The 19,691-nt window shown below is 41.0% G+C and overlaps 1 protein-coding gene across 4 annotated transcripts in view; it reads left to right on the top strand.

The window, feature by feature from the left end:
• The window catches only part of ASCC1 (activating signal cointegrator 1 complex subunit 1), a 126,066-nt gene that overhangs the window by 38,747 nt on the left and 67,628 nt on the right, over positions 1 to 19,691 (top strand). The gene's annotated exons all lie outside the window — the stretch shown is intronic.

The raw sequence follows: 19,691 nt of genomic DNA, 5'->3' as shown, positions 1-19,691 counted from the left end.
ATTTGGTTCTTTTTTTTTCTTTTCTTTTTTTTTAAGACAGGGTCTCGCTCTGTTGCCCAGGCTGGAGTGCAGTGGCACAACCTTGGCTTACTGCAACCTCTGCCCCCCGGGTTCAAGCAGTTCTTATGCCTCAGCCTCCTGGTTAGCTGGAATTACAGGCATGTGCCAACATGCCTGGCTAATTTTTGTATATTTTTAGTAGAGATGGGGTTTCACCATGTTGGCCAGGCTGGTTTCAAACTCCTGACCTCAAGTGATCCGCCCGCCTTGGCCTCCTAAAGTGCTGAGATTACAGGTGTGAGCCACTGCACCCGGCCGGTTCTTTTAAAAATATTTTTCTTTTCTGTCATTAGTATTTTAATGTTTTTTTTAAATAGTTGAGTTTCATCACCGGATGAATCCACTTATGGGATATTATGAATAAAGCTGCTATTCATGCATTTTTTTTCTGCTAGTAATCTATAATATTGTAAATTAGCCTGAGTGTCCCACTGTTTTTATTCACTCAATTGATAATTGAGTGATGTATAAAATAGCAAATATGTATTGAGTTTTGTATTTTGCTAGACAGTGTTCTAAATGTCTCCTATGTTCATTTTGTTTAATCTTCAGTCCCTCCCTATGAGGTAGGTATTTATATCTCATTTCACTGATGGAGGAATGGAAGCTTAGAGAGAGTAACTTGCCTAAGGTGCCACACCTAGTGGATGCCACAGTGTTAAGTAGAGCAGTGATACGAAGTTGTGTAGGATCTAGCATCTGCTCTAATTTATATAATCCAATAGAACAAATAGTTGACAGTCCTAGGGGTCACTGAGGGAAAGTTATTTGAATGGGAAAAAAAATATCCTGTTAAACAATTGAAGACATTTTGATGGTTGGTTGCTTGCTAATCAACTGACCAACTGCTAACCAACTATACCAATCTTTCAGCAGGCATTTTCAAGTGAGAACAGCCTTGACTGGAATTCGGTAATAATTTGGACAGTATTTGAGGGTTTAAAAAAGAGCAGCAGGCCGGGCGTGGTGGCTCACACCTGTAATCCCATCCCTTTGGGAGGCCAAGGCAGGTGAATCAGTTGAGCCCAAGAGTTTGAGATCAGCCTGGGCAACCAAAACTTGTGTCTACAAAACATACAAAAATTAGCCAGCCTGGACAACAAAGCAAGATCCTGTCTCAGGAAAAAACAACAACAGCAACAAAAAAACAAGCAGCAGAGCTTTCCACTTTTGCTTGGGTTATTATTCAAATCATACGCTCTTCCCGAACTGTTGAAAAGAAGTGTCATATGGATCAGATATTATCTAAGGACATGTGCATTAGGATGTCTGCCTTCAGTCCTGGTTCAGGACTTAAGAAGGTGAGACTCTTAATCTTCTGGAAAAAAAAATTGATATTATTAATGTTTGTTTCTTTTTTTGAGAAGGTGAATTTATTTTTCTTTATAGCTCATGTCAAATACATCAAGTGCTTTTGGGATCTCTGATATGAAAGGTTCTACTGAAATATCAGGTTATAGTTTACCCTACCTTATGAGTTTTCTATTGCTGTGTAAAAAATTACCACAATTGTAGCAGCCTAAAACCACACCCATGTATCATCTCACAGTTCTCTGGTAGTTTCATAGTTCTGCAGGTTGGAAGACCCAGTGGGCTGGACTGGGTTCTCTGCTTAGGGTCTCACAAGGCCAAAATCAAGATGTTGACCAGACTGGTATCTCATCTGGAGGCTCTTGGGAAGAATCAACTTCCATGTGCATTCAGGTTGTTGGCAGAATTCAGATCCTTGTGTCTATACGTCTGAAAGTGCCGTTTCCTTGATACATGGCTGCTCTGGCTTCATCAAATCCTTCTCGTGTCAGATCTGACTTCTGCCACCATCCAAAGACTCTGCTTTTTAAACAGCTCATGGATATAGATTAGTCTCATTGGGATAATCTCTCTCTCTTAAAGTCCGCTGTACCTTGTAACATAATATAATTCATAGGATTCATACATTATCACAGCCACAGGGTCCGCCTACAACCTGGATTATACCCGGGTAAAAGGTCATTAGGGGTCAGTCTGAGAATTCTATCACAGCTATTAATTTTCATTGTTAAATGTTGTTGTGAAGGTCACATTTCTGGTACAACAGGCAACTTTCCTATGCTCAGATCTCATTCTATCCCTCTGATCATCCTTCCTTGAACATAATTCTTTCTTCCTTTAAAACAGTCGGCCTCTTTTTCCTCTTTGTTTGGTAGCAGACTTGTCCTTGACCTCACCCTTGGCTCTTCACGGAAACTGAATTTACCTTTTAGGATAGCATTCCCTGAAGTCACCTTTGTTTGTGTTCATCTGTTATATAAGAAATATTGTTTGACTGCAGACATTATCACTATCATCCCTATGCTTCAGTTCCCTAAGCCTGAGTATTTAATGTAGGATTTAGCTGCTCACAGACATTGGCAAGGTATTCTTCATCTGTGTGAACTGCAGATAAGCTGCACCTTATTTTTTCACTCTTTCGTCTCTTGCATTAAGATTCAAAGATGTCTCATTGCCTACAAGTTCAAGAAGCATATTACAACCCTGTATATCTCTCAATCATTTTTTAGCTAGTAATGCTGCTATAATTCCACTTTATCTCACAGCAGGGTCCAGTAGAAAGCACATCAGTAATGAAAAACGGTAATTCAAAACCATGCGCAGTGGAACATTTGAAGGCTTATAGATCCATCTGAAGCAATGGGATTTCTCAGGCTGCCTAGAGAACCTGAATCGGTTATAGCTGCCGAAACTACGTAATTCTGCTCATATTAAAACATGGAGGCTTACACTGGGCAGAATGGGTAATGGGTCTGCATCCCCTTAACTCCCTCAGGCAGGATTTTTTTCCAGTTAGTATTAGTCACTGAAGAAGAAAATGTTTATATAAAAGCTTTAGTGTATAATTTAGGATTTTTCATGTATAAGGGGAGTTGTAGGATTTGTAATTATCTTTTGAACTGATTTAGAATGAAGATGGGATAGTTGTCTTTGGTTGTAAGGAAAATTGTAAAACACCCCGAGTTCTGATGTTGGGTAGGAAACTAAGAAAAGGAAATATTTACAAGATTCATATATTGTCCCATTTCAGTGGAGATACTAGTTTTGAACAGGTTTTTGCGTCTTATTGATTCATGCACTATTTATTAAATGTCTACTTTATACCAGGTATACATAACATATAAGACATATTATGTGCCAACAATGGACTCTACTCTTAAGGATCCCATACTCTAGGGTGTGGAAAATAGACTTCTTCCAGAAATAGTTACAGTGTTGTGAGATAAGTGCTACTAGAAAGTGCAGTGGGTACCCAGAGGAGAAATTCTGTAGTGGTTGGAGAAGGCTTGATAAGGGAGCTGACAATTGAACAGTCTGGAAGGGACAGGAGTTTGTGCGAGGCTGGCAAATGGGGGCAGGGAGCATTCTGCGCAGAGGAAATGTCACTTGTGAGGTATTCAGGGGAGAGTGAGGAATTTGTTAAGGCCGGTACTTAGAAAGAGGTAGAGTAAGGAAGAGGTAGGAGTTAAGAGTGGAAATGACATGGCACCCAAGTTGTGAAAGCTCTTGTGTGGGTTAAGGATTTTGAATGTAATATCCTATAGATAGTAAGAAAATAGTTAAGGCTGGGCATGGTAGCTCACACCTGTAATCTTAACACTTTGGGAGGCTGAGGTAGGAGGATCCCTTGAGTCCATGAGTTTGAAACCAGCCTGGGCAACATAATGAAACTCCGTGTCTACAAAAAATAAAAAAATTAGCCAGGCACGGTGGTGTGTACTTGTGGTCCCAGCTACTTGGGAGGCTGATGTGGGAGGAGGATTGCTTGAGTCCAGAGATAGAGGTTACAGTAGCCATGATTGTGCCATTGCACTCTAGCCTGGGTGACAGAGCGAGACCCTGTCTCCAAAAGAAAGAAAGAAACAAACTAGTTAAGATTTAAAGCAATGACTGTGATGAACTTAGCACCGTAGAAAAAAAATTGAAGGCAGTGTGGAGGATGTCTTGAGAGGTAAGGAGATGGGCACCAAGGCAGGTACCAGTTGGGAGGCTATCGATACCGGTGGCTCACGCTTGTAATCTCAGCACTTTGGGAGCCCGAGGCGGGCGGATCACGAGGTCAGGAGATCGAGACCACGGTGAAACCCCGTCTCTACTAAAAATACAAAAAAAAAATTAGCCGGGCGTGGTGGCGGGCACCTGTAGTCCCAGCTACTCGGAGAGGCTGAGGCAGGAGAATGGCGTGAACCCGGGAGGTGGAGCTTGCAGTGAGCCGAGATTGCGCCACTGCACTCCAGCCTGGGCGACAGAGCGAGAGTCTGTCTCAAAAAAAAAAAAAAAAAAAAAAAAAAGGAAAGAAGACTAGGGTTTGTGGCATATTCAGGAGGGGATATATTCCAAAGATATTTCAGAGTTCTGCTCTAAAGTGGGGATAATAATGGTATTTATGTTACAGTGTTGATATGAAGAGTAAATGAGTTAATAAGTTTAAGGTGTTTGGAGCAGAGCATGGCACATAGTGCCGAATAAATGTTATTGTTCTTATAATTGTTGTAATTATTGCTGTACCAAGTAAGACTTGTAGTAATCCCATGGATTACAAAATGGAGGGGAGGGAAGGAGTGGCATTAAGAAGCAGCAACAGATCTCTCTTGTGCTGTTAACCCATCAGAAACGTGAGAGGGACCAGGGTCTGTCTTTGGGAATAAATGTAAGTTGAGTAGATGCCTTGCTAACTAGTGCTTTCAAGTAACTATGGAGGAATAGTGAAGCTTTTAGAGGAGTAGGCTGAAGGATTCTTTGTGCTCATCTAAGGTAAGTGGGGTGGTGCATCCTTTAGTGAGGGGAGATGCTCTTCACTCCTCTTTAATTGGTAAAGATCTTTAGACAATGCATGAGAAGTTCTTTTCTCTGGTCAATGTAAAAGCCCATGCTTGAATGTTTGTCCACGTTTTAAGAACCTCTCCACTTTCTTGTAATTATGTATGAATAAATAGAATTTGTAAGCCAGGAGAAACAAAACCCTTTTTTCTAAAGCTTATACAGCTTAAGACAGTATTTCATTAATAACACATAGTGACTTGCAAATCAAAGTCAGCTTTTCTGAACATTCTTAAAGAATAATGGAAATGACTCTGCAGAGCCTAATTTAGCTTCCAGTACTGCTTTAAAAGGGAGAGCAAAGATGGCATTTGTCTACTGCTGCACAGTCATGTAAAAAGGAAGAGGGGGAGGCTTGTATTTATTTCATACTACTGTGTGCCAGAGACTTCATATGTGTTTCATTTAATCCACAGAGCAAAACCTGAGACAGAAGTATTGTCTGTTTTATAGATGATGAAATTAAGCTTCATAGCAACTGAGTAACTCGCCTAGGGTCATGCTGCTGATAGGTGGCAGAATTTGAACATAGGCCTGTCTGGTTGCACAGCCAGCTTCTCTTTTCATCACTTTGCCTTATTTAAATAACTTCTTTTTATGAATGAACTTCATATCACCTGCCCAGAAACAATTCTACAGGATTTGGCCATAAAAAAAGTAAGAACGAGTATAGGGGAAGCATGCATATTTTCTCTTTTTCTTTGCATAGAATATCAGAAAGTGAATTGGTAGATCCCTCACACATAATCTATTTTGTTAGCAGATAATTATTTAGGTTTTGTGGGAACATGTAAAAAGTTTGTAGGTCCTTTGACTTACAGGTAAACCAGGCCACCTCCCTTATTTTACAGAGGAGGAAGCCGAGGCTAGAGAAGTGACATGACTTGCCTAATTACAGCTGGTTTGTGACAAAGTTAGAATTAGAACCCTAGGCTCTCTACTCCAGGTTAAAGGCACAAACCTTTGTTATACCTGGAGTTCCTAAAAGATGATATATGTGAATATGATTTGAGAATTATTTTTTGTCTCTGACAATTGGCATGTACCATCAAGGCAAAGGGCTATAAATTATTTACATTCTGGGTGCTACACATTTGGATCAGATTCTTCACTATCATGTAGTGGAGTGTGAGCTTACAGGTCTATGTCTGGAGAGAGGCCTCCCTTCTACTTGCTGACAGCGCTGGCAGTTGCACCTGTGTTATATCCCATCTCATGGAAAGGATGGTTGAGCTTTAAGGAAGCAGAGAATGTTTCATGATGGGCTAATCCATACTGCTTTCTACTGGCCTTTTCCCCAAGCTTGATATCTATAGATTTTATTATGTCTTGTTAATTGTTCCTACTGATAGTATTATTAGCAGTTCTGCCCCACTCGAACCCAGGGTACTGGATTAAAAGTGATACCAGTGAAGGGCCTGTGATGATGTGGTGACTGCTAGTGGTAAATCATGAGCTGCAGTTTGAATGAGAGGGCTAAGGTCCGTACACCCAGGACTGATGAGTCAGGACATGACCTTGAACTCGGTGAACTGTGACTTAGGCATGTACATAAGTTTTCTTTAGAGGAAGCTTTTGCATGCATGGATGAGGCCTTATTTAACAAGAAAGAAACTGAGGCTCAGTGATATTGTGACTTAGCTATAAAGAAATATGTTTATTTTCATAAACAAAACTGCCCCAGGAAATTCCTGTTACTTCACCCTTTGCTTCTCCCTGCTGGGTGGAAGGTCAATACCATTAGAACTTTCAGGCGCCAGCCTGGGTGGCCAACCTAATGGAGTAAGATAGTTCCAGCTCCAAGTAATGGCGAACTTGGAGCAGGGCCCAGTGTAATTAAACCCCTGCAGTAAAGAATTTGATGGTGGTTGGTCTTCATTCATCTCAGTGAATGGGCTTGTGGCAGGAATATGATATATTCCGAGCAAAGAAAAACAGTGGCTCTAGAGATTTATGCTATTGCCTTGAAGATTGTTTGGTTCCAAATTAAATTTAGATAATTCAGTAAGAGAAAAGTTTCTCTTGGTAGATGGCATTATGAGGTAGGGCAGAATTTAGAGCGTTTCTTCATTCATTAAAACACTGTCCAGTGGAGTTACTTGTAAATTATATAGTCTACGGTAGAGTTAAGGATTATTTGAACCCTTATGACTCATAATTCCAAAAAGGGCTTTAGATCCTGTGACCCTTAGGTGTCCTGTCTGTACCTTGTCTTGCTCCATTGCCTTCTGTGTGTTTTGTTTCCCAGTACTCGGTGTTTTCTTGGCAAGTAAACTCAAGTTGACTAGAGTGCTAGGCTCCCAAAGGGTAAGGCAGGGAAAGCAAAGTTGTAGAACTTCCTTTTTCTAGCCGGGTATTAGGGCAAATTTATGCAAGAGAAAGTTGAAGAATAAAGAGAAAGAAAAAGGAAGAAAGAGCAATGGAGTATCAAAGTGACTGAGATAGTTGGCTGGAAATGTTAAACCATTAGGCCATTTTCCTCTTATGTTTCCTAGTCATTTCTAGGTCTAGAAAGGTACTTGTGTGCACTTTCAGGCCTTTAGAATTGAGTCTGGCTCTACTAGTTAAGTCTTGATTTGGCATGCCAGTGACAGGGCATTTCTTTCCCTTGTTTTTCTCTCTCTAGTCACTGTATTTTATATATAAAAAACATATAATATAAAAAAATATGTATAATATAAAAATATATATATAATATAAAAATATATAAATATATAATATAAAAAATATATAAATATTATATATAATATTAAAAAATATATATTTTTAGAGGAACTAGTGTAATTTTACCTTTAAAAAGTCTCAACATTGGGCTGGGTGCAGTGGCTCATGCCTGTAATCCCAGCGCTTTGGGAGGCTGAGGCCAGCGGATCACTTGAGGCCAGGAGTTCAAGACCAGCCTTGTCAACATAGTGCAACCCCATTTCTACAAAAGAAAAAGAAAAAAAGAAAAAAAAAGCCCAATATCTATAAAAGCTTAAAAACAAACTGCTTCCTCTTTTATTTGTGCTTAGAGTTTTTCCTTTTTTTTTTTTTTGAGACTGAGTTGCTCTTTTGCCCAGACAGCAGTGCAGTGGTGCAATCTTGGCTCACTGCAACCTCCGCCTAATGGGTTCAAGCGATTTTCTTGCCTCAGCCCTCGAAGTAGCTGGGATTACAGGCGTGCACCACTAGGCCCGGCTAATTTTTTGTATTTTTAGTAGAGACGGGGTTTCACCATGTTACCCAGGCTGGTCTCGATCTCCTGACCTCATGATCCGCCTGCCTCGGCCTCCCAAAGTGCTGGGATTACAGGTGTGAGCCACTGCACCCAGCCTTGTGCTTAGAGTTTTTCTTAAAAAACTTCAAAATTGTTAAATGTAACACACATCAGAAGACGATACAGAACAAATGGATGTTTTATAACCACGGTGCAGGCTGGAAATACAATCTTATCAGCACCCTAGACTTCCTTGTCTTGCCTTTGTCTTCTTCCCCTAAAGGGTAACCACTGTCCCAACTTTTACAGTAATCACATCCTTTGTTTTCTTTAGTTTTATCACCCAAGTGTATTTCCCCAAAGATGCCTTAAAAAACATTTTGCGAAGGGGGCATGTGACAGGCAGAACAATGGCCCTCCAAAGATATTCACATCCTAATCGCAAAACCGGTGACTATTACCTTTTATGGCAAAAGAGACTTTGAGATGTGATAAAGTTAAGGATGTTGAGATGGGTCTTTATAAGAGGGAGTCAGGCTGGGCGCGGTGGCTCACGCATGTAATCCCAGCACTTTGGGAGGCCGAGGTGGGCAGATCACTTGAGGTCAGGAGTTGGAGATCAGCCTGGCCAACATGGTGAAACCCCATGTCTACAAAATTAGCCGGATGCGGTGGCGGGTGCCTATAATCCCAGCTACTCAGCAGGCTGAGGCAGGAGAATAGCTTGAAGCCAGGAGGCGGAGGTTGCAGTGAGCCGGGGTCTTGCCATTGTACTCCAGCCTGGGCGACAGAGCAAGACTCCGTCTGAGAAAAAAAGAGGAAGTCAGGAAGGTCAGAGTCAGAGAAGGAGAGGTGACGATTAAAGTGGAGATTAGAGTGATGTGACTCTGAGCCAAGACATTCAGGTAGCCTCTAGAAGCTAGAAAGGTCAAGGAAATGATTTGCCCTGGAGCCTCCGCAAGGAATGCAGCCCTGCTGACTCATGTTAGACTTCTGACCTCCAGAAGATGGTAGGATAAGTTCGTATTGTTGTAAGCCACAAAGTTTGTGGTAATTTGTTATAGCACCAATAGAGAATTTATACAGGAAGTAGTTTTAAACTCACAGAAAAGTTGAAGAAAAGAATAGTATCCTTTATTCAGATTCACCTATTGTTAATATATCACGATTTGTTTTAGTATTCCATTTTTATCTTTCTGAACTGCTTTAGAGTGAGTTGCACATGTCATAGCCCTTTAATCCAAAATATTTCAAAATATTTTAATTAAAAATATTGGGGGGGTGGGGTCTTGCTATGTTGTCCAGGCTAGTTTTGAATTCCTGGTCTCAAGCTATCCCCTCCACCTCAGCCTCCTGAGCAGCTGAGACTATAGGCGTGCACCACTGTGTCTGGCAAAATTTTTTTTATGCATAATAATATTATAGTTCTCAACCTCAATACATTTAACATTGATAGTTTTATCTAATTTACCATCCATGTTCGAATTTTTTCACTTAATCCAATAATATCCTTTGTAGCATTTTTTCCCTCTCTAGTTTGGGATTCAGTCTAGGATTAGGTGTTGTATTTAACTGTCATGTTTCTAGCCTCCTTGAATCTGGAACATTTCCACAGGCTTTCTTTGTCTGCCTTTCTTTTTTTTTTTTTTTTTTTCTTTTTTTTGAGATAGAGTCTCACTCTGCTGTCACCCAGGGTGTAGTGCGGTGGTGTGAGCACCACTGCACCTTGAACTCCTGGGCTCAAGTGATACTCCTGAGTAGCCAGGATTCCAGGTGCGTGGTGCCACACCGGCTCTTTGTCTTTCTTGACGTTGGCCTTTTAAATAGAATGCTTCTCACTTTTGATCTGTCTGGCATTTCCTTATGAGTAGACTTAGGCATTCCTGGATGGAGCATTGCATAAGTGATGATGTGTCCTTCTTAGAGTATACAGTGTCCCTTGTTGGTGATGTTAATTTTGACACCATCCAGTCAGTGTTGATTAATTTCTTCATAGTTACTATAGTTTTACCTTTCAACCGGTAAGCAATCTGTAAGAGGACATTTTAAGACTATGCAAACATTCTACTCCTCAACAAAATTTCTCCTTAGATTTAACATCCTTTAATGATTCTTGCCTGAATTTTTTTTTTTTTTTGAGACGGAGTTTTGCTCTTGTCGCCTAGGCTGTAGTGCAATGGCACGATCTTGTCTCACTGCAACCTGTGCATCCTGAGTTCAAGCAATTCTCCTGCCTCAGCTTCTTGAGTAGCTGGGATTATAGGCACGTGACACCATGCCCTGCTAATTTTTGTGTTTTTAGTAGAGATGGGGTTTCACCATGTTGGCCAGGCTGGTCTTGAACTCCTGATCTCAGGTGATCTGCCCGCCTTGGCCTCCCAAAGTGCTGGGATTACCGGCATGAGCCACCATGCCCGGCCATGAATTTTGCTATTATAGTTACAAAATTATAATTTTCCAACTCTAGTGTTTTCTCTGTTGATCAGTTGGCATTTGGTATTCTACTGTAAGAAACAACTCTCCCTTCTCATCTATCAGTTTATCAATCACTGATACAGAATAATACATTTCTATTTTTTCAGTAGTTTGTTACACTTTATTAATTATTTTGGTGCTCAAACCGTCCCCGATTTAACCAGTGGGGCTTCCTTCAAGCTGGTTCCTATGTTGGTGACATACCTACTCCCCTCTACCTTTTCTTTTTAGTGTTTCCACGCTTTTTGGCATAAAAAGCTGTTCCAGGCTCGTCTTTTACTTCGATGTTCCAGCCCTGGAATCAGACATTTTTCCAAGGAGCCCTGGTTCTTTTTAGTGGGAGGTGGTGTTAGGGCTAGACATGGATGCCACACATGCTCGGGATGTCAATCAGTGTGACAGATCTAGGAAATATATGCAAACATACACAACATACATATACATGCATATACATGGGCACCTATTCATGCATGTACGTAGTTTAGAAATCAAGAGTTCACACAGATAGCTCCAATTTCAGTCTGTCCCCACAGGGTTCTTTCTTGCTCTTCCCTGTTTCGTATTAGTATGTCCCTCCTTCCACAGCAAGAACACTGGCTTCCAGCATCATCAACACCTTTACTCATTTGCTCAGTCCTGTAATACCTCTAAAATAGTTTGGATTTGCTTTGCCTATACCTCTACAAAAATAAACCAAATAAAATAGAATTGAGGATTTGTTTGCAGTCCTCCCCCTAACCCTACCCGAAACTGTGATGTGAAGTCAAATATTGTTTTTTTTTTTTTGAGACAGAGTCTCACTCTGTTGCCCAGGCTGGAATGCAGTGGCGTGATCTCGGCTCACTGCAACCTCCTCCTCCCAGGTTCAAGCGATTCTCCTGCCTCAGTCTCCCAAGTAGCTGGGATTATAGGCGAGTGCCACCATACCTGGCTGATTTTTGTATTTTTAGTAGGGATGGGGTTTTGCCATGTTGGCCAGGCTAGTCTCGAACTCCTGACCTTGGGTGATCCGCCTGCCCGCCTTGGCCTCCCAAAGTGCTGGGGTTACAGGCATGAGCCACCACGCCCGGCCTTGTGTTTGTTGATTCTTTTTTAACCCCCTCTAGTGTGGATTTGATATTCATTTAAAATACAGTTGGGTTTATTTTTAGTTTACTTTCAAATTAGGTTTCTTTCCTGTTTCCATACTTGTTTATTTTATGTTTGAATATGTAGACCATTAACGTGCTTCCAAAAGCCAAAGCTATGTAAGAGGCATACATACCCAGAAGTGTCACACATTCTTGTATTCTTTCTGCCCCTTTCTCCTTCACCCCTTGTGGGTGACCAATATCATTGTTTTCTGGTTTATTTGTCCTGTTTGTTTTTGTAAAAATAAGCATATATATATTAATGTATGTTTTCTTATTTTCCCTTCTTTCTTAAACAAATGGTAGCAAGTATAGAAGCTCTTCTGCACTTGTCTTTTTTTTTGAGACAGGGTCTTGCTCTGTCGCTCAGGCTGGAGTGCAGTGGCACTATCACAGCTCACTGTAGCCCCGACCTCTGGGACTCAAGTGATCCTCCCACTTCAGCCTTCTGAGTAGCTGGAACTACCAGTATGCATGTGCCACCACACCTGGCTAATTTTTGTATTGCTTGTGTAGAGTTACTGGGGCTGGTCTCAAGTGATCTGCCCACCTTGGCCTCCCAAAGTGCTGGGATTGCAGGTGTGAGGCACCCCGCCCTGTCCTGCACTTTGCTTTTCTCATTTAATAATAGGTCCTGAAAAATCACTCTAGATCATTTTATACATGTATTTATACATAGTTTTCAACCATTCTATACTTGAGCATTTAAGTGTTTTGCAGTAATGCTGTAATGTCTAACCTCACGCATACATATTTTATGTTGTTGTATCTTCAGGATAAATTCCTAGAAGTAGGATTGTTGGATATATTAATCTGCTCAGGCTGCTGTCATAGAATACCACAGACTGGGTGGCTTCAACAATAGAAATTTGTTTTCTCTTAGCTCTTGAAGCTGGAAGACTAAGATCAAGGTGCTGGCAGGGTTGCTTTCTGCTATAGCCTCTTCCTGGCTTGCAGATGGCCACCTGCTTGCTGTGTCCTCATGTGACTGTTTCTCTTTGCCGGCCTTTTCTCTGTGCTTTCTCACTCATGGTGTTTCTTCTTCTGAATAAAGATACCAGTCCTGTTGGATTAGGGCCCCACCATTATGGCCTTGTTTAACTTTATCCCCAAAAGGCCCTGTCTCCAAATACATTTACATAGAGTGGAAGGGCTTCAGCATATGAATTTAGGGGGGACACAATTCAGTCCAGAGCATTGGGTCAATTGGTAAATACTTATTTATGGTGTCTTTTGTTTTATTAGATATTGCCAAATTTCCCTCCACAAGAATTGTACCATTTTGCATTTCTGCTAGCAATGTATGAAAGTGCCCATGTCCCTACAGCCTCTCCAACAGAGTGTATTGTGAAGCTTTTGAATTTTTGTCAGCTTGATGGGTGAGAAATGGTATTCAGTGTAGTTTTAATTTGCATTTTTTAAATGAGCAAAATTGTATGTCTTTCTACATGTTCAAGTCATTTTTATATCTTTATTCTTGTGAAGTGTCTGTCTTTTGCCTATTGTTCAATAGCATTTTGAGTTTTTTCTTTGATTTTTAAAAGTATTTTATTTATTTGTTTATTTATTTTTTTGAGATGGAATCTCGCTCTGTCACCCAGGCTGGAGTGCAATGGCATGATCTCAGCTCACTGCAACTTCCACCTCCCAGGTTCAAGCAATTCTCCTGCCTCAGCCTCCTGAGTAGTTGGAACTACAGGCGTGTGCCACCATGCCCAGCTAATTTTTTTGTATTTTTAGTAGAGACAGGGTTTCACCGTGTTAGACAGGATGGTCTTGATCTCCTGACCTCGTGATCCCCCTGCCTCAGCCTCCCAAAGTGCTGGTATTACAGGCGTGAGCCACCGCCAGTGAGCTAGCCAGGTGTGGTAGCTTCAGGTGGGAGGCCTGCTTAAGGCCAGGAGTTTGAAACCAGCCTGGGCAACATAATGAGACCCCATTTCTACAAAAATTTAAAAAAAAATTAGCTAGGTGTGGTGATGTGAGCTTGTAGTCCCAGCCACTGGGAGGCTGAGGAGAGAGGATCGCTTGAGGCCAGGAGTTTGAGGCTGCAGGATTCATGATCATGCCACTGCACCCCAGCTTGGGTGACAGAGGAGACCTTGTCTTAAAAAAATAAATAAATAAAAGACGTAGACACAACTTATTTAACAGCTTCATTAAGGTATAACTTACAACCATAAAATTAATTCATTTTAAGTGTACAATTTAGTGATTTTAAATAAATTTACAGAGTTGTGCAATCATTACCACAATTCAGCTTTAGAACATTTCCATCACCCTAAAAAGATCCCTTGTGCCTGTTTGCCGCCCCACTCCTCACCACAGGCAACTATTAACCTGCTTTCAGTCTCTTTAGGTTTGTCCTTTCTGGACATTTCATATAGATAGAATCATATAATACGTGGTCTTTTGCATCTGGCTTCTTTTATTTAGCATAATATTTTGAGGTTTATCTGTATTTTTGCATGTGTTAGTAGTTCATTACTTTTGATTTCCGAATAGTGTTGCATATATGGCCAGCCTACATTTTGTTTATTCATTCACCAGTTGGTGGACTTGTGGATTGTTCCTACTCTTTGGCTATTATAACTAATACTGCTGTGAGATTCATGTACACATCTTGAGGTGGGTCTTTGTTTTCATTTCGTTGGGTAGAATCCTAGGAGTGAAATGGCTGCGTTGTATTTTTTTGTATGAATTTTTGAGTAACTGCCAAACTGTTTTCCAAAGGGGCCGTGCCATTTTACAAATTTATATTTTACAAAGTGGCTGCTCAGTTTTTCCATATCCTCATCTACACTTATTATTGTTTATCTTTTTGATAATAATAATTCTGATGGGTGTGAGGTGGTATCTCATTTTGGTTTTGATTTGTGTTTCTTTAATGACTAATGATGTTGAGCCTCTTTTCATAAGTTTATTAGCCATTAGTATATCCTCTTTGGGAAAATATCTGTTCAAATCTTTAGCTTATTTTAAAATTGGATTATGTATCTTTTTATTGTTGAACTTTAAGAATTTTTTTTGTTTATATTTATCAGACATAGGATTTGCAAATGTTTTTCTCCCAAATATTTTTCTCTGTGGCTTATCTTTTCATTTTCTTGATGGTATCTGTTGAAGCACAAGTTTTAAATTTTGATTAAGTTCACTTTATCCATTTTTTTTTCTTTTATGGATTATGCTTTTGGTGTCATATCTAAAAAAAGGCAGATATTGTGTTTTTTTTTTTCTTTTTTGTAGAGAAACTCAATTATGTTGTTTTTTTCTCTACAAAAAGAAACATGTTTGCTAGGCTGGTCTTGAACTGGTCTAAGTTGCCGAGGCTGGTCTTGAACTCCTGGCCTCAAGCGATCCTTCCGCTTTGGCTTCCCAAAGTGCTGAGATTTCAGGCATGAGCCAATGTGCCTAGCTAGAAAAGGCAGATGTTAAAACCACTTTCCTTTCATAGAATTATGAGATTCTCTTTATTCTCAGGCCTAATTTAGTGATGAGATCCATTTATTGAGTGAGCTGTGTTGAAATGCATAAGGACTTGCCTCTGGGTAGTGGTCCTATGGTCCTAGCCCACTTTGGGCAACTATTACTAGGAAGGCTATGTATATAATATTGATCAAAAGTATAGGCTTTAGGGCCTGACTGCCTGGGTTTGAATTTTGACTTCATCTTTTCCTAGCAATGTTACCTTGGGAAAGTGGCTTAATTTCTCAGTCCCTCAGTTTCCTCATCTGTAAAGTATGGATGATAATAGTGCTTCCCTCATAAGATATTTGTCTATACATTGCATAGAAAATGTTTGGAGCAGAGCAAGGGCCCAACAAATATTACCATTATTGCTGGGGAGCAATTCTCAATTGTAGTTTGGGATGGAGTTGTGCATATTAAAATCATTTGAGGGGCTTTGCATGCCTTTTCTAATGTGGCAGGCCATGGATTAGAGAAGCTGGGGCGATAAGCCTTGCACTTAGCCTTCCTTGACACATTTAAAGCTGATTGTTCCTTACAATCACTTTCATTAAATGAGGCAATTTGGGTTGATGTGTGGAATCACAAAACTTTTCATCAGATGTAAAAATAGCTCAAGCTCCATTAACACTTAGAAAATGAAGAATCAACTAACTACTGTTGCCAAGGCAAATATTAGGCAGTAAGCCTTAAGTAAGCCAAGAACAGGATGTAAACTATTCACATTTGATAAAATACCTTTCTCTGCCTTTGGAGCATTTTATTAGGCCAGAGACCTGATTATACAATAACTTGCAATTCAGCAATAGGATTCCTGTTTCATTCTTGTTGGAATAGAAGAGCTTCAACTTGGCCGGGCGCGGTTGCTCATGCCTGTAATCCCAGCACTTTGGGAGGCTGAGGCGGGCGGATCACCTGAGGTCGGGAGTTTGGGACCAGCCTGACCAACATGGAGAAACCCCGTCTCTACTAAAAACACAAAATTAGCCGGGCATGGTGGCGCATGCCTGTAATCCCAGCTACTCAGGAAGGCTGAGGCAGGCAAATCACTTGAACCTGGGAGGCGGAGGTTGCGGTGAGCCAAGATTGCGCCGTTGTACTCCAGCCTGGGCAACAAGAGTGAAATTCCGTCTCAAAAAAAAAAAAAAAGAGCTTCAACTTTTTTTTTCTTGTTTTCATTTGCAGAATGAGATTAATGAAATTTGAGACCTAGCTTCCTTTAAAAGGGACCCATGGTCCGATATGGGTATAGTATCAATAATTTATAAAGAATTCTTAAAACTCAACAATAAAAAGACAGTTTTTAAATGGGCAAAAGATTTTAGTAGACATTTCTCCAAAGAAGATGTACAAATATCCAAAAAGCACATGAAAAGATGTCATCATCATTGATCTTTAGTGAAATGCAAGTCAAAAGCACAATGTAATACCACTTTATACCCATAAGGATCACGATCATTTTTTTTAAAAACGAAGTGTCAGTGAAGATGTGGAGAAATAGGAACCTTCATACATTGCTGCTGGGAATGTTTGTTAGTTCAGCCAATGTAGAGAATGGTTTGGTGGTTTCTCAAAAGTTAAACATAGAATTGCCATGTGACCCAGCAGTTCTGCTCCTGGGTATATACCCCAAATAACTGAAAACATATGTTAACACAGAAATTTGTACACAAATGTTTATAGCAGCATTATTCCTAATAGCAAAGTTGCAAAAAACCCAAATCTTTATCAATAGGTGAATTAATAAACACATTTTGGTACATACATACACTAAAATATTATTTAACTCTAAAAAGGAGTGAAGCAGTGATAATGCTACAGCTTGGATGAACCTTGAAAACATCATGCTAAAATAAAAGAAGCTGGTCACAGAGGTCTTGTTTTGTATGATTCTTTCTATATAATATATCCAGAATAGATAAATCCAAAGAGACAAAAAGCAAACTAGAGGTCACCAGGGGATAGGGCGTGGAGAAAGAGGAGTGATTATTTATTTAAATGGGTATGAGGGCTGGACATGGTGGCTCACACCTGTGATCCCAGCACTTTGGGAGGCTGAGATGGGCGGATCACCTGAGGTCAGGAGTTGGAGACCAGCCTGTCCAACATGGTAAAACCCCGTCTACAAAAAATCCAAAAATTAGCCAGGAGTGGTGGCAGGCTCCTGTAATCCCAGCTACTCAGGAGGCTGAGGCAGGAGAATTGCTTGAACCCAGGAGGCAAAGGTTGCAGCGAGCCAAGATTGCACCATTGCACTCTAGCCTGGATGACACAGCAAGACTCCATCACAAAAAATAAAAATAAAAATAAATAAAGTAAATAAATAAATGGATATGGAATGCTTTTATCAGATGATAAAGTTTGCTACTAAAGGATGCTGGTGGTTGCACAACATTGAATACACTAAATATAAATACCACTGTATTGTACACTTTAAAATGGTTAATTTTATATTATGCGAATTTCACCTCAATTTTAGGGATTCATGAGGTATATTTACTTTTTGTGCTTCCCAGAGCCAAAGTTTTTTTTTGGAGACGGAGTGAGTCTCACTCTGTCACCCAGGCTGGAGCACGATCTCGGCTCACTGCAACCTCTTCCTCCTGGGTTCAAGCAATTCTCCTGCCTCAGCCTCCCTAGTAGCTGGGATTATAGGCACACACCACCATACCCAGCTAATTTTTGTATTTTTAGTAGAGACAGGGTTTTGCCATGTTGGTCAGTCTGGTCTTGAACTCCTGACCTCAGGTGATCTGCCTGCCTCGGCCTCCCAAAGTGCTGGATTACAGGCGTGAGCCACCGCGGCCAGCCAGAATTTCATTCCTTTTTGAGGCTGAATAATATTCCACTGTGTGTATATACCACGGTTTGTTTATCCATTCATCTGTTGATATACATTTGGGTTATTTCCATCTTTTGGCTATTGTGAGTAGTGCTTCTGGAAACATGCATGTACATGTATTTGAGTCCCTTTTTCAGTTCTCTTAGGCATATACCTAGGAGTAGAATTGCTGGGTCATATGGTAATTCTATGTTTAACTTTTTGAGGAACTGCCAAACTCTTTTTCACAGAGGCTGAGTCATTTTACCTTCCTAGCAACAATGTATGAGGGTTCCAATTTCTATACATCCTCACCAGCACTTGTCATTTTCCATTATTTTGATTTTTAGTGGGTGTGAAATGGTACCTCATAGTGGTTTTGATTTGCATTTCCCTAAGTGACTAATGATGTTCATGTGCTTGTTAGCCATTTGTATTTCTGCCTTGAAGAAAAGTCTATTACAGTCCTTTTCCCTTTTTTTTTTTTTTTTTTTTTTTTTTGAGACAGAGTCTCATTTTGTTACTCAGGCTGGAGTGCAATGGTGTGATCTTGGCTCACTGCAACCTCTGCCTCCTGGGTTTAAGCGATTCTCCTGTGTCAGCCTCCCGAGTATGTGGGATTACAGGCGCCTGCCACCACACCCAGCTAATTTTTTTTTTTTTTTTTTTTGAGACGGAGTCTCGCTCTGTCTCCCAGGCTGGAGTGCAGTGGCGTGATCTTGGCTCACTGCAAGGTCCGCCTCCCGGGTTCACACCATTCTCCTGCCTCAGCCTCCCAAGTAGCTGGGACTACAGGCGCCCGCCACTGCGCCCAGCTAATTTTTTGTATTTTTAGTAGAGACGGGATTTCACCGTGGTCTTGATCTCCTGACCTCGTGATCCGCCCCCCTTGGCCTCCCAAAGTGCTGGGATTACAGGCGTGAGCCACCGCACCTGGCCTAATTTTTATATTTTTAGTAGAGATGGGGTTTCACCATGTTGGTCAGGCTGGTCTTGAACTCCTGATCTCAAGTGATCCGCCCGCCTCAGCCTCCCAAAATGTTGGGATTACAGGCGTGAGCCACCGTGCCTGGCCCCTTTTCCCATTTTAAAATTGGGTTCAACTGGGTTCTGTGGCTCACACCCATAATCCCAGCTATGTAGGAGGCTGAGGCAGGAGGATTGCTTGAGTCCAGGAGTTTGAGGTTACAGTGAGCTGTGATTGCGCCACTGCAGTCCAGCCTGGGTGACAGAGCAAGACCCAGTCTCTTAAAAAATAAAAAAAATTGTGCCGGGCGTGGTGGCTCACTCTTGTAATCCCAACACTTTGGGAGGCTGAGGCGGGTGGATCATGAGGTCAGGAGATCGAGACCATCCTGGCTAAAACGGCGAACCGCGTTCTCTACTAAAAATACAAAAAAATTAGCTGGGTGTGGTGGTGGGTGCCTGTAGTCCCAGCTACTCGGGAGGTGGAGGCAGGAGAATGGCATGAACTCTGGAGGCGGAGCTTGCGGTGAGCCAAGATCACGCCACTGCCTTCCAGCCTGGGCAACAGAGTGAGATTCTGTCTCAAAAATAAATAAATAATTAAAAAATAAAAATATTAGATTGTCTTTTCGTTGTTGAATTGGAACAGTTCTTTATATATTCCGGATACTAGACCCTTATCAGGTAAATTACTTGCACATATTCCTGCCATTCTGTAGGC

The sequence above is a fragment of the Nomascus leucogenys genome, chromosome 18 (assembly GCF_006542625.1).
Source record: "Nomascus leucogenys isolate Asia chromosome 18, Asia_NLE_v1, whole genome shotgun sequence".
Taxonomy (NCBI): Eukaryota; Metazoa; Chordata; class Mammalia; order Primates; family Hylobatidae; genus Nomascus; species Nomascus leucogenys.
Note: the sequence above shows the minus strand (reverse complement) of the source record. Positions and strands in the feature narration are given on the sequence as shown.